General features: G+C 35.7%; 1 pseudogene; it reads right to left on the reverse strand.

Moving 5' to 3' along the window:
* Positions 1-831: 831 nt before the first annotated feature.
* On the reverse strand, positions 832-4,762 carry LOC149208235 (G-type lectin S-receptor-like serine/threonine-protein kinase At5g24080; annotated as a pseudogene).
* Positions 4,763-11,114: the final 6,352 nt, after the last annotated feature.

The raw sequence follows: 11,114 nt of genomic DNA on the forward strand, positions 1-11,114 counted from the left end.
CGTAGGAGCATATAAATACAACATGGAGAGGCCTCATTTGGATCAATCAATCTTCGCTCAAGGATCCTCGCATAAAGGACAAGAGGAAAAGTGCGAAGGTCTTAAGAGGAATGCGCATTCCTCATGCGCATAAGGAATAAGGAAGCTTCGCATATTTCAGATTTGCTTATGTGAGTACGGTCTCGGTTAAGAGGGATTTTAAGGTCTCGGTTGAGGGAGATTTTGTACACGGTTTGATGCAGAATTATATGAGTGTCTTGGTGACCCGAGTGGGTACTCGCTCATAGGCAAAGGTGCATAATTGTGTATGTAAAAGGCTGTCTATGCCTATGTTGTAAATATTGCTAAGTGTTGGCCTTGGATTCTGCCAGGCACACTTGTGGATGTAATATTGAAGATTATCATAATATAATTTCGGGCAGACTTTTCGGGAGTTGCCCCTCCCATTATTCCCGGTTGTTTGCAATTGTTATTCGGTTTAATTGCACATGAAAATGTTAAGAATGGTTTATGATGAATTATGAAGATTAATGCTTTCATATGGTTATAAGATAACGGTTAAAGCATGTTTATATCGGTTAAGGCGTAGTCCATATACACGAGTATTGAAAAAAAAGAAAGTGTACGGTGGTGCTGCACCTCGCCAGACACGATTGAAAAACTACCGTAGGCTTGGGGGCGTGACACATCTAGCCGGAGTGATCACCAGACAATTTAGAAATTATTCTAAATCGGCAGGTTGATGTATTACAACCCCAGCCAAGCTAGAACGAATAAATACGCCGATCAATTATATGCAATTTACACATTCCCGGCAGCAGCCGCCGAGATCTAGATGTGGTGCTGCTTAGTAAGCGCATTTTCCAGAGCGGTCATGGGTAGCTCTTGAATTTGCATCTGACCTTCTAGCATTCGGCTCACTGCACTGGCCTCCGGTCTCATGGCAGGATCCTCCTGTATACACCAAAGTGCCACCATAACAACTTTTTTCGCTTCAAGTTCCTCAGGTAATCCATGCACTTCCAAACGTTGATCCACGATTTCCAGTAACTTCTCCTCCAGAAACCTCTGAATGATCGCACGAGGAAGATAACACTCTTCTGTTGGAGTTGGGAGATCTACGCACCGGCGCCCGGACACTATCTCCAGCAACACAATCCCCAAGCTGTAAATATCGCTCTTGCTACTAACACCCGCCTCCATAAACCATTCGGGAAGCGATGTAGCCCGGAGTGCCTTTCATCCCATTCGGAACTCGGCTATGCTCATCAGTCCGGTCGATGAGTTTTGACAGCCCGAAATCTGATAGCTTGGCCCTGAACTTATCGTCAAGGAGAATGTTCTCGGGTTTTACATCGAGATGCACAATGCATTCGCGGCACTGATCTTCGTGTAAGAACGCCAGCCCGCGAGCAATGTCTACAACGATGCTCAACCGGGTATCCTTACTCAGACGCCTATCGGCATCTGCGGAGAACAGCCAGCCATCTAAAGAGCGGTTCACCATGTATTCATAGACGAGCAGGTGGTGTGATTCTTCGGCACAGAATCCCTAAAGTCGGACGAGGTTGACATGGCTCAGGCTTCCCAGCGTGGCTATCTCCGTTCGGAATTCGCCGTAGCCCTGGAAAGCGTCCTCCAATTGCTTCACGACTACCATGGTTCCGTCTCCAAGGATTCCCTCATACACAGAGCCGAAGCTACCGGATCCGAGCTTCCGACTGAAATCTCGCGTGATTGCTTTCAGTTCGTCGAAGGTGAATCTGGGTGGCAGAACCGACAGCGTCTTCAAGAATCTGTCGTCCCCTTTGGGGGCTGCAGTCTTTCTCTTCCGCTGCGTAGAGAGAAAATACAGAATTATTATAAACAGCAAACCAGCCCCCAAACTGATACCGACGATGTTCCCAGTCTGGTTCCAGAAACGAGATCTCCAAGTTTTTTCTGCCGTCTGCGCTGAATCATCCATGACGGAAACAGAATCGAGAGTATGAGCACTTGGACCAGCAGAGGCTCTTTCATTCGTCGAGGCCTACTTGAAGCGGACCCACCCAAGTACCTGCTATGAAAATAATCGATTCCTCGCAGTTCCACCAATATATTACGCGAATTACATCTGAATTCGCCTTTAGCTTGCAAGCTGTCAGAGGCCCGATACGGCTGCGAGAACTAAGATGTGTTCGGTGCTTATAGGCAGGTGCACGGCGCTCCAGTATTGATGCAGATACCGTAAGGCCCATAGTAGTTGGGAAAGCGGGGTATATAGTTACCCAATTCGGTCTGGAAAATTCGAATATTCGGCACTTTGATTGGGTTCGGTGATTAATAAGGTTAAATTCCTCAAATCTATTACCTTTTGTTTCGTCTCTCGGTTACTCTCGTGAACTGGCGTGGATGGAGTTGGAATTATGCAGTGGAGGGTGAGAGTCGGAGTATTCTCACCGACAATGAGAATTTATATTTTCCCTGGCCCGACTAGAGAATTCGTAGCCGACAAGTGTCCCGGCAGGTAACGATATCTAAAACCGCAAAACCCTACCATTATTTGTTTTGGGTTTAGTAGAATGTGCAGTAAACAAAATCAGACACATTAACAACTCTTTAATGGTGTGCTTTCAACGAGATTCACTGTGATGCTAATCTACAGGCAGAGGTTTAGTTTTTTTAGTTATTAATTAATAGAAGTGTTACAAAATGATCCTACGGAGTTAGAAAATGATATAATTATTTGAATGTGATTCGATTGAAATAAATTTATATATTATTATAATCTATTAATGTGGTTGATATAGCTAAAAATTTCATTTATATTTATTATTGACAAATATATAACCATAAAAATAATAATACTAAAAATATTACAATAAAAATATTATTATTATCATTATAATTAAAAAATTATTTCAATAAATAATAATAATAATTTAATATTAAATATTATTTATTTTTAGATTATGCAATATAAATTAATTATTTAATAATAATAGCAGTAATATTAATATTAATTTACAGTAGAATATTAATTAATAATAATAATATCAATTAATAATATCAATAGAAATATTAATTAATAATAGTAATATTATAAACCTACTAGATTATAATTAGAGATTATAAACCAATAAATATAGATTCAAGGGATTATAAACCCAAAGGAATAATATTAAACCCAAGGGATAAATATTATAAACCCAAAATATATAAATCCAATACTATAAACCAAAGTATATTAAACTTAAGAGATTAATTATAAACCCAAGGGTTTAATATTATTCCCTAGGATTTATAATCCCTTGAAGTTTTAGAATCATACCCTAGGAATATGAACCCTTAGATTAATAAACCCTAGGGATTGATATTATAAACCTAAAGGAATAATAAACCCAAGGTACTAATACTAAAACCCCAAGGGACTATGAATCCATCTGAATAGTATTTTTTTTTTCTTTGCAAATACTAAATTCTATTAACTGTAAGGCAAAATATTTTTACATAGTGTCGAGGCTTGAAAGCGCTCAACAGAATAGAAGTGCCCCTTTACAAATAGAAGCTGGGGAGACTAGTTACAAAGATCAAGAAACCAGATAAAAGACATAAAGAGTGACATGTTTTGCCGAGAAAGAGAACTGAGCTAGCACATAAACACAAAATCAATGCAAACCAGCACATAATGTGTCACCAAATCCCCAGCTGGAAGCCAAAAACAGTAGAACATTAGCGCTGAACCCTGACCGTGAGCCTGAAACAGTAGCCGAAACAAAAAAAGGAGGCAGTCCTAGGTGGCGCTACCCCTCCTTTACCGTGCCATGGTTCTTCTCCTCAGCCAGACCTGCACCATCAGTTCTCAAACCTTCATTGCCGCCCAAGTCGCTACCAGGGATTGCCATGGAATGGCTTGCTTCACCATGAGTCCCTTCCTCAGCAGCAGGTCCTGTATCTTCAAGGGGAGGAAGATTTTTGAGAAATTCCTCCTGTTCAGACTTCTCATTTTTCCAATTCTCCAAGCTATCTTTGTCTGTGGAATGCTCACTGCTTTGGGAAGGATTAGGAGCAATGCAGGCCAGAGGGGAGACCTGATTTTCCTCTTCCGAAAGAATAATGGTGATGTGAGCAGTAATAAGGGGCTTGTGCAAATTACTTTGAAATTTAAAGTGTGTGGTTTGGAAGGAACTGTTCGAAATAGGCTTATGACCAGAGCTTAAAGATGGCCCAGCTTCGTGGACGGGGGGGGGGATTGAAGGGTTCCGGCGCAGTTTCCATAGCATGACCGGCTGTCATGACGCCCCCTGAAATGATGCCTCTTGCCCGAACGAACCATGATGACAGACAGGAGGTAGGGCGCAGATAGATTATAGACAGGAGAGACAACAGAACAGAGTCGGTTGAGGCAAGAGGGATGCCCAACAAAACTTGCAGACGACAACACAATACAACCAATGCGTAAATCCAGAACAGGGGAGAGCTTACCCTTGATAATGTTGGCTTGGAGCTCGCGGCGGTGAACCAGAATCAGTCCATCACCAACAGCCTCCGCTAACCAGGTTCCATTGCCGAGCGACTGAGCATAAGGCATGATAAAACCGCTGTGGAGCAGCATGATTATAACTGAGAGAATGTTGCATCGATCAGCGCAATGCATTAATGCGAATCCGCCAACCGATCCAGCATTAATACCGTCCCCCTGCTCGAATGAGGTTAAGTCCCGGGAAGCCACGCTGCTCTGCAGCTGGCAGTACCGGACTTTAATTCCCTGCATGAGAAACATTAAGGGTGATGGTGCCACCCACATCCGGGATCCATCTGAATAGTATTAAACCAAAGGATTTATTATTATAAACTCAAGGTGTATAAACTCAAAGATAAATATTATAAACCTTAAAATAAACATTGTTGACCATGGTCGATTTTGATATCAATGTCACAATGTGACATTGGACCATGGTTGACCAAGATTAATTTTCATATCAAGACAATCTTTGTCACAATGCAACAATGGAGCATGGATGACCATGGTTGATTTCCAGGTTGAGGCAATCTTTGTCACAATGCGGCATTGGACTATGGTTGACCATGATTGAACATGACTGATTTTACAAAATTATGGTTGGCCTTTGTTGACCATGATTGACCAGGGTTGAGCATGATATTATAAACCCAAGGGATTAATACTTAAAACCAAGGTTGATTTTCATCTTGAGACAATCTTTGTCACAATACAACATTGGATCATGGTTGGCTATGATTGAACATGGTTGGCCATGATTGACCATGATTGATTTTATAAAAAATGGCTAACCATGATTGACCATGTTTGACCATGTTTGACCATGGTTGACCATGATTGATCATGACTAATCATGGTTGGCCATAACATAAACCCAATATATAGAAATCCTAAGATGAAAATTATAAACCCTTAATAAACTTGGTTGACCATGGTTGATTTTCATATTGAGACAATATTTGTTGCAATGCGACGTCGTGCCATGGTTGACCGTGGTTGAATCCTTAGATTAATAAACCCAGAGGATTGATATTATAAACCCAAGGGAATAATATTAAACTCAAGGGAATAATATCAAACCTAAGGGATTAACATTATAAACCCAAGATATATAAACCCTAAGATAAATATTGTAAACCCTAAAATAAACATGGTTGACCATGGTTGACATTGGTTGACTTTCATATTGAGAAATTCATTGTCACAATGCGACGTTGGGTCATGATTTATTTTATAAAACAAGGTTAACCTGGTTGACCAAGATTGACCATGGTTGACCATGATTGATCATGGTTGACCATTATTGATATTATAAACCCAAGAGATTAACACTAAAAACCCAAGGAAACAATATTTAACCTAATGGAATAACATAAACCCAATGCATATAAAGCCTAAGATAAATTTTATAAACCCTTAAATAAACATGGTTGGCCATGGTAGATTTTCATATTGGGACAATCTTTGTCACAATTTATGTTGGACCATGGATGACCATGATTAAACATGGCTAATTTCATATTGACCATGATTGAGTTTCATATTGAGACAATCTTTGTCTCAATGTGACGTTGGCCATGGTTGACCATGATTGAAATTATAAACTCAAAATATTAATAAATCTAAGGGATTAATACTAAAAACCCAAGGGATTATTAGCTCAAGTGAATAATATTACACCCAGGGGAATAACATAAACCCAAGGTATGTAAACCTTAAATAAACATGGTTGACCATGGTTGATTTTCATATCGAGACAATATTTGTCAAAATGTGACGTGAGACTATGATTGACCATGGTTGACAATGGTCGACCATGGTAGGTTTTCATACATGGACAATCTTTGTCACAATGTGACATTGGACCATGTTTGACCATGTTTAACCATGATTGACCATGGTTGACAATGGTCGACCATGGTAGGTTTTCATACATGGACAATCTTTGTCACAATGTGACATTGGACCATGTTTGACCATGTTTAACCATGATTGACCATGGTTGATTTTCATATTGACCAACCCAAGGTATATAAACCCTAAGATAAATATTATAAACCTTAAAATAAACATGGTTGACCATGGTCGATTTTCATATTGAGACAATCAATGTCACAATGCAACGTAGGACCATGCTTGACCATGATTAATTTTCATATCAAGGCAATAATTGTCACAACGCGACATTAGGGCATGATTGACCATGGTTGATTTTCATACTGAGACAATATTTGTCACAATGCGACGTTGGAGCATGGTTGACCATGATTAATTTTACAAAACATGGTTGACCTATAATGACTATGATTGACCATGATATTATAAACCCAATGGAATAATAAACCCAAGGGATTAATACTAAAAACCTAAGGGATTATAAACCCAAGGAAAAAATATTAAACCCAAAGGAATAATATTAAACCCTAGGAATATGAACCCTTAGATTAATAAACCCAAGGATTGATATTATAGACACAAGGAAATAATTAACCAAAAATATTTATACTAAAACCCCAAGGGATTATTAACCCAAGGGAATAAATATTATAAACCCTAAAATAAATAGTGTTGACCATAGTTGACGATGGTTGATTTTCATATTGAGACAATCATTGTCACAATGCGACGTTGGACCATGGTTGACCAAATTGTTTTTCATATTAACACATTCTTTATCACAATGTGACACTGGACCATGGTTCAACAAGTTTCATTTTCATATTGAGACAATATTTGTCACAATGAAAAGTTGACCATGGTTGGCCATGATTGACCATGGTTTACCATGATTGATTTTATAAAAAATGGCTAACTATGGTTGAGCATGTTTGACCATGATTGACCATGGTTAACCATGGTTGGCCATGATTAATATTATAAACGAAAGTGAATAATATTAAACTAAAGGGAATAACATAAACATAAGGTATATAAACCCTAAGACAAAAATTATAAACCCTTAAATAAATATGGTTGACGGTGGTTGATTTTCATATTGGGACAATATTTGTCACAATGCGACGTTGTACCATGGTCGACCATGGGTCAAACCTTAGATTAATAAACCTAAGGGTTTGATATTATAAACCAAAGGTATATAAACCCTAAGATAAATATTGTAAACCCTAAAATAAACATGGTTGACCATGGTTGACATTGGTTGATTTTCATATTGAGACAATCATTGTCACAATGTGACATTGGGCCATGATTGATTTTATAAAACATGGTTAAACATGGTTGGCCATGATTGACCATGGTTTACCATTGTTGTCCATGATTGATCATGGTTGACCATGATTGATATTATAAACCCAAGAGATTAATACTAAAAACCCAAGGAAAAAATATTAAACCCAAAGGAATAATATTAAACCCTAGGAATATGAACCCTTAGATTAATAAACCCAAGGGATTTATATTACAGACCCAAAGGAATAATAAACACAAAATATTTATATTAAAACCCCAAGGGATTATGAACCCAAGGGAATAATAATAAACCTAAGGGAATAATGTTAAAACCTAAAATAAACAATTTTGACCGTAGTTGGCGATGATTGATTTTCATATTGAGACAGTCATTGTCACAATGCAACATTGGACCATGATTGCCCATGGTTGACCAAGATTGATTTTCATATTGACACGTTCTTTCTCACAATGCAGAATTTGACCATGGTTAACCAAGGTTGATTTTCATATTGATACAACCATTGTCGTAATGCGACGTTGTACCATGGTCGACCATGGTTGAATCCTTAGATTAATAAACCCAAGGGATTGATATTATAAACCCAAGGGAATAATAATAAACCCAAGGGATTAACATTATAAACCCAAGATATATAAACCCTAAGATAAATATTGTAAACCCTAAAATAAACATGGTTGACCGTGGTTGACATTGGTTGATTTTCATATTGAGACAATCGTTGTCACAATGCGACATTGGGCCATGATTGACTTTATAAAACATGGTTGACCATGATTGACCATGGCTGACCATAATTGATCATGGTTGACCATGATTTATATTATAAACCCAAAGGATTAATACTAAAACCCAAGATTTTATAAACCTAAGGGAATAATATTTAACCTAAGGGAATAACATAAACCCAACGTATATAAACCCCAAGATAAATGTTATAAACCCTTAAATAAACATGGTTGACCATGGTTGATTTTCATATTCAGACAATCTTTGTCAAAATGTGACATGAGACCATGGTTGACCATGGTAGATTTTCATACTGGGACAATATTTGTCACAATGTGACGTTGGACCATGGATGATCATGTTTAACCATGATTGACCATGGTTGATTTTCATATTGACCATGATTGACCATGTTTGATTTTCATATTGAGACAATCTTTGTCACAATGCGACATTGGACAATGCTCGACCTTGGTTGAACCCTTAGAATAATAAGTCCAAGAGTTTGGTATTATAAACCCAAGAGAATATTATTGTAAGGAAAGAAAACATTACATATTATATAACAAAGGCAAAATGTCAAAAAAAATTTTTCATATTAAACATCTTAATTATCATATTAAACATGTCAAAATATGTTTCATAAAAAAAGTATATCCAAAAAATAGTTACATCAAATAAAATGAAAAAAAACATATTCAACCAAATTATTATCCAACCATCTTATGTTACTTCAATGCTAATAAGATATATACTTTAATTTTGTGGCCTAGTTTTTTTAATCTCCCAGATTCTAATATTGATTAGATAATAAGTGCAAATTTCCTAATAGTGATTACATAATTAGCGTCAATAAATTTTACAATGGTATTCTTCTTATGTTATATTAATTAAATTTTATATAGTTTATTATTACATAATATTGTATTATATCACATATTTATAAATTTGGTTTTGTAACGTAAATAATGAAAACTTTGAGTACACGGGGATTAAAAAAAATAACTTTATGACTACATGGCGTAAATAATGAAAACTTTATGAGTACATGGGGATTAAAAAAATAACATTACATGGCGAAAACGATTACAATTCCATACAAAGAATTTTTAAACTCTATGAAAGCAAAAGAAAAAAACTCCTTTCTACCTGCCTGGTTAAGTTTCAACAATCAAGCAATAAGATTTTCTACATGGCCTCAATTTTCTAGATGCTTTCTTTTAACATGGTGGAGAATTTATGTTAGTTAAACCTATTTAGTGTGGTTGTTCTTGGCATAATATTGTAATATACTTCAATCAATATTTTCCATCTTTTTTTTAATAAGTTACTTAATTTTTTTCACATGTTTACTTAAATAAAATATTAAATAAGAAGTTATTATAATTTCTTAATAAATTTAAAATATAAAATAACTTAAAAATTCATTTATAAAAAAATATTATAAATTTTTTAATAAATTTAAAATATGAAACAACTTAAATTTCATTTAAATTATTGTATTGAACACTTACATGTTATCAGAATTTTGATTTTAAACATTTTCAAAATAACATATCAATTATTTATATTATAAAATAAAATAACATAAAAATATTTTAAAAACATTAAATATTTATTTTTACATTATAAAAAACATTTTAATATTTATTTTAACATAATATATTAAAATAATTATATTACTAAACTAAAAGGGATTAGTTGAATCTAAGAGTTTTAATAATTTATTTTAACATAATTTCATTCATTATTGAAACTCACTCTAAACTAAACTAAACTTAATTCTTAAATAAAGGAAAACAAAATTATTATGATTTCATATTATGAAATTATATTGAAATTATAAAATTATATATAAAATATGTTATTACAACAAACACATTATTATATTTATATTAAAAAATAGGACAAAAAATTGAATATAATCTACCTAATTTAAAAAACAAAACAGTGAAAATAGAGGTAAATAAATAACTTAATGTGAGTGGTCATCGAATTTATACCCAAAACAGAAATTAAGGTTAGATTTTTGTAGTTTTAACAATCTATGACTCCTACAAACTTGTTTTGGATTTTAGGGTTTTACTAGATCTCTGACTCCATGACACATAGGCTCGGGTTATACTTCAAAGTTTTCACAGGTCTAGTGTAATGTCCCCAGAAAGCTGTAAATATTATATTTACCACAGTATGAACAAACTAAATAGTTGTTGTTACTATTTGTTTGAATAAAGTAATATTGTTAGTTATTGAAAATGAGAAAGGATTTGTGTATTAGCAGATCTTGTAACTGCTTATGAAAGAGAATAAATCCTAACTACCTCCCCTAACTGGAAAGGAGCTTCTAGAGAAAGGAAGTGCGAGGGGGGGTGGGTGGGGGAGAAGGAAAACTGTGCTGAGATGTCAGGCAGTAGAGGGAGAAATGGCTATGTCTGGTGATGACGAGATAGGAAATGCACTGAGTGCGAGCAACTTGCAGAGGACTGTGGTCCTGCGAGTAAGCTAGGGGGGAGATTTTGGTCCCAAAAGACGAATCTCATGGACGAGAGGTTGACTAGCAGCGGGAAACAAAGGTGATCTCTACCATTGGAGTGATTTATATTTTAAACATTTCAGGTAGGTGGAATTTTCTGGAAACCATGCTGAAGCATAGAACTAAAAATTAAATGT

The sequence above is a fragment of the Pinus tabuliformis genome, chromosome 1_2 (assembly GCF_031772625.1).
Source record: "Pinus tabuliformis cultivar Carrire ecotype Pingquan chromosome 1_2, CPIR1, whole genome shotgun sequence".
Taxonomy (NCBI): Eukaryota; Viridiplantae; Streptophyta; class Pinopsida; order Pinales; family Pinaceae; genus Pinus; species Pinus tabuliformis.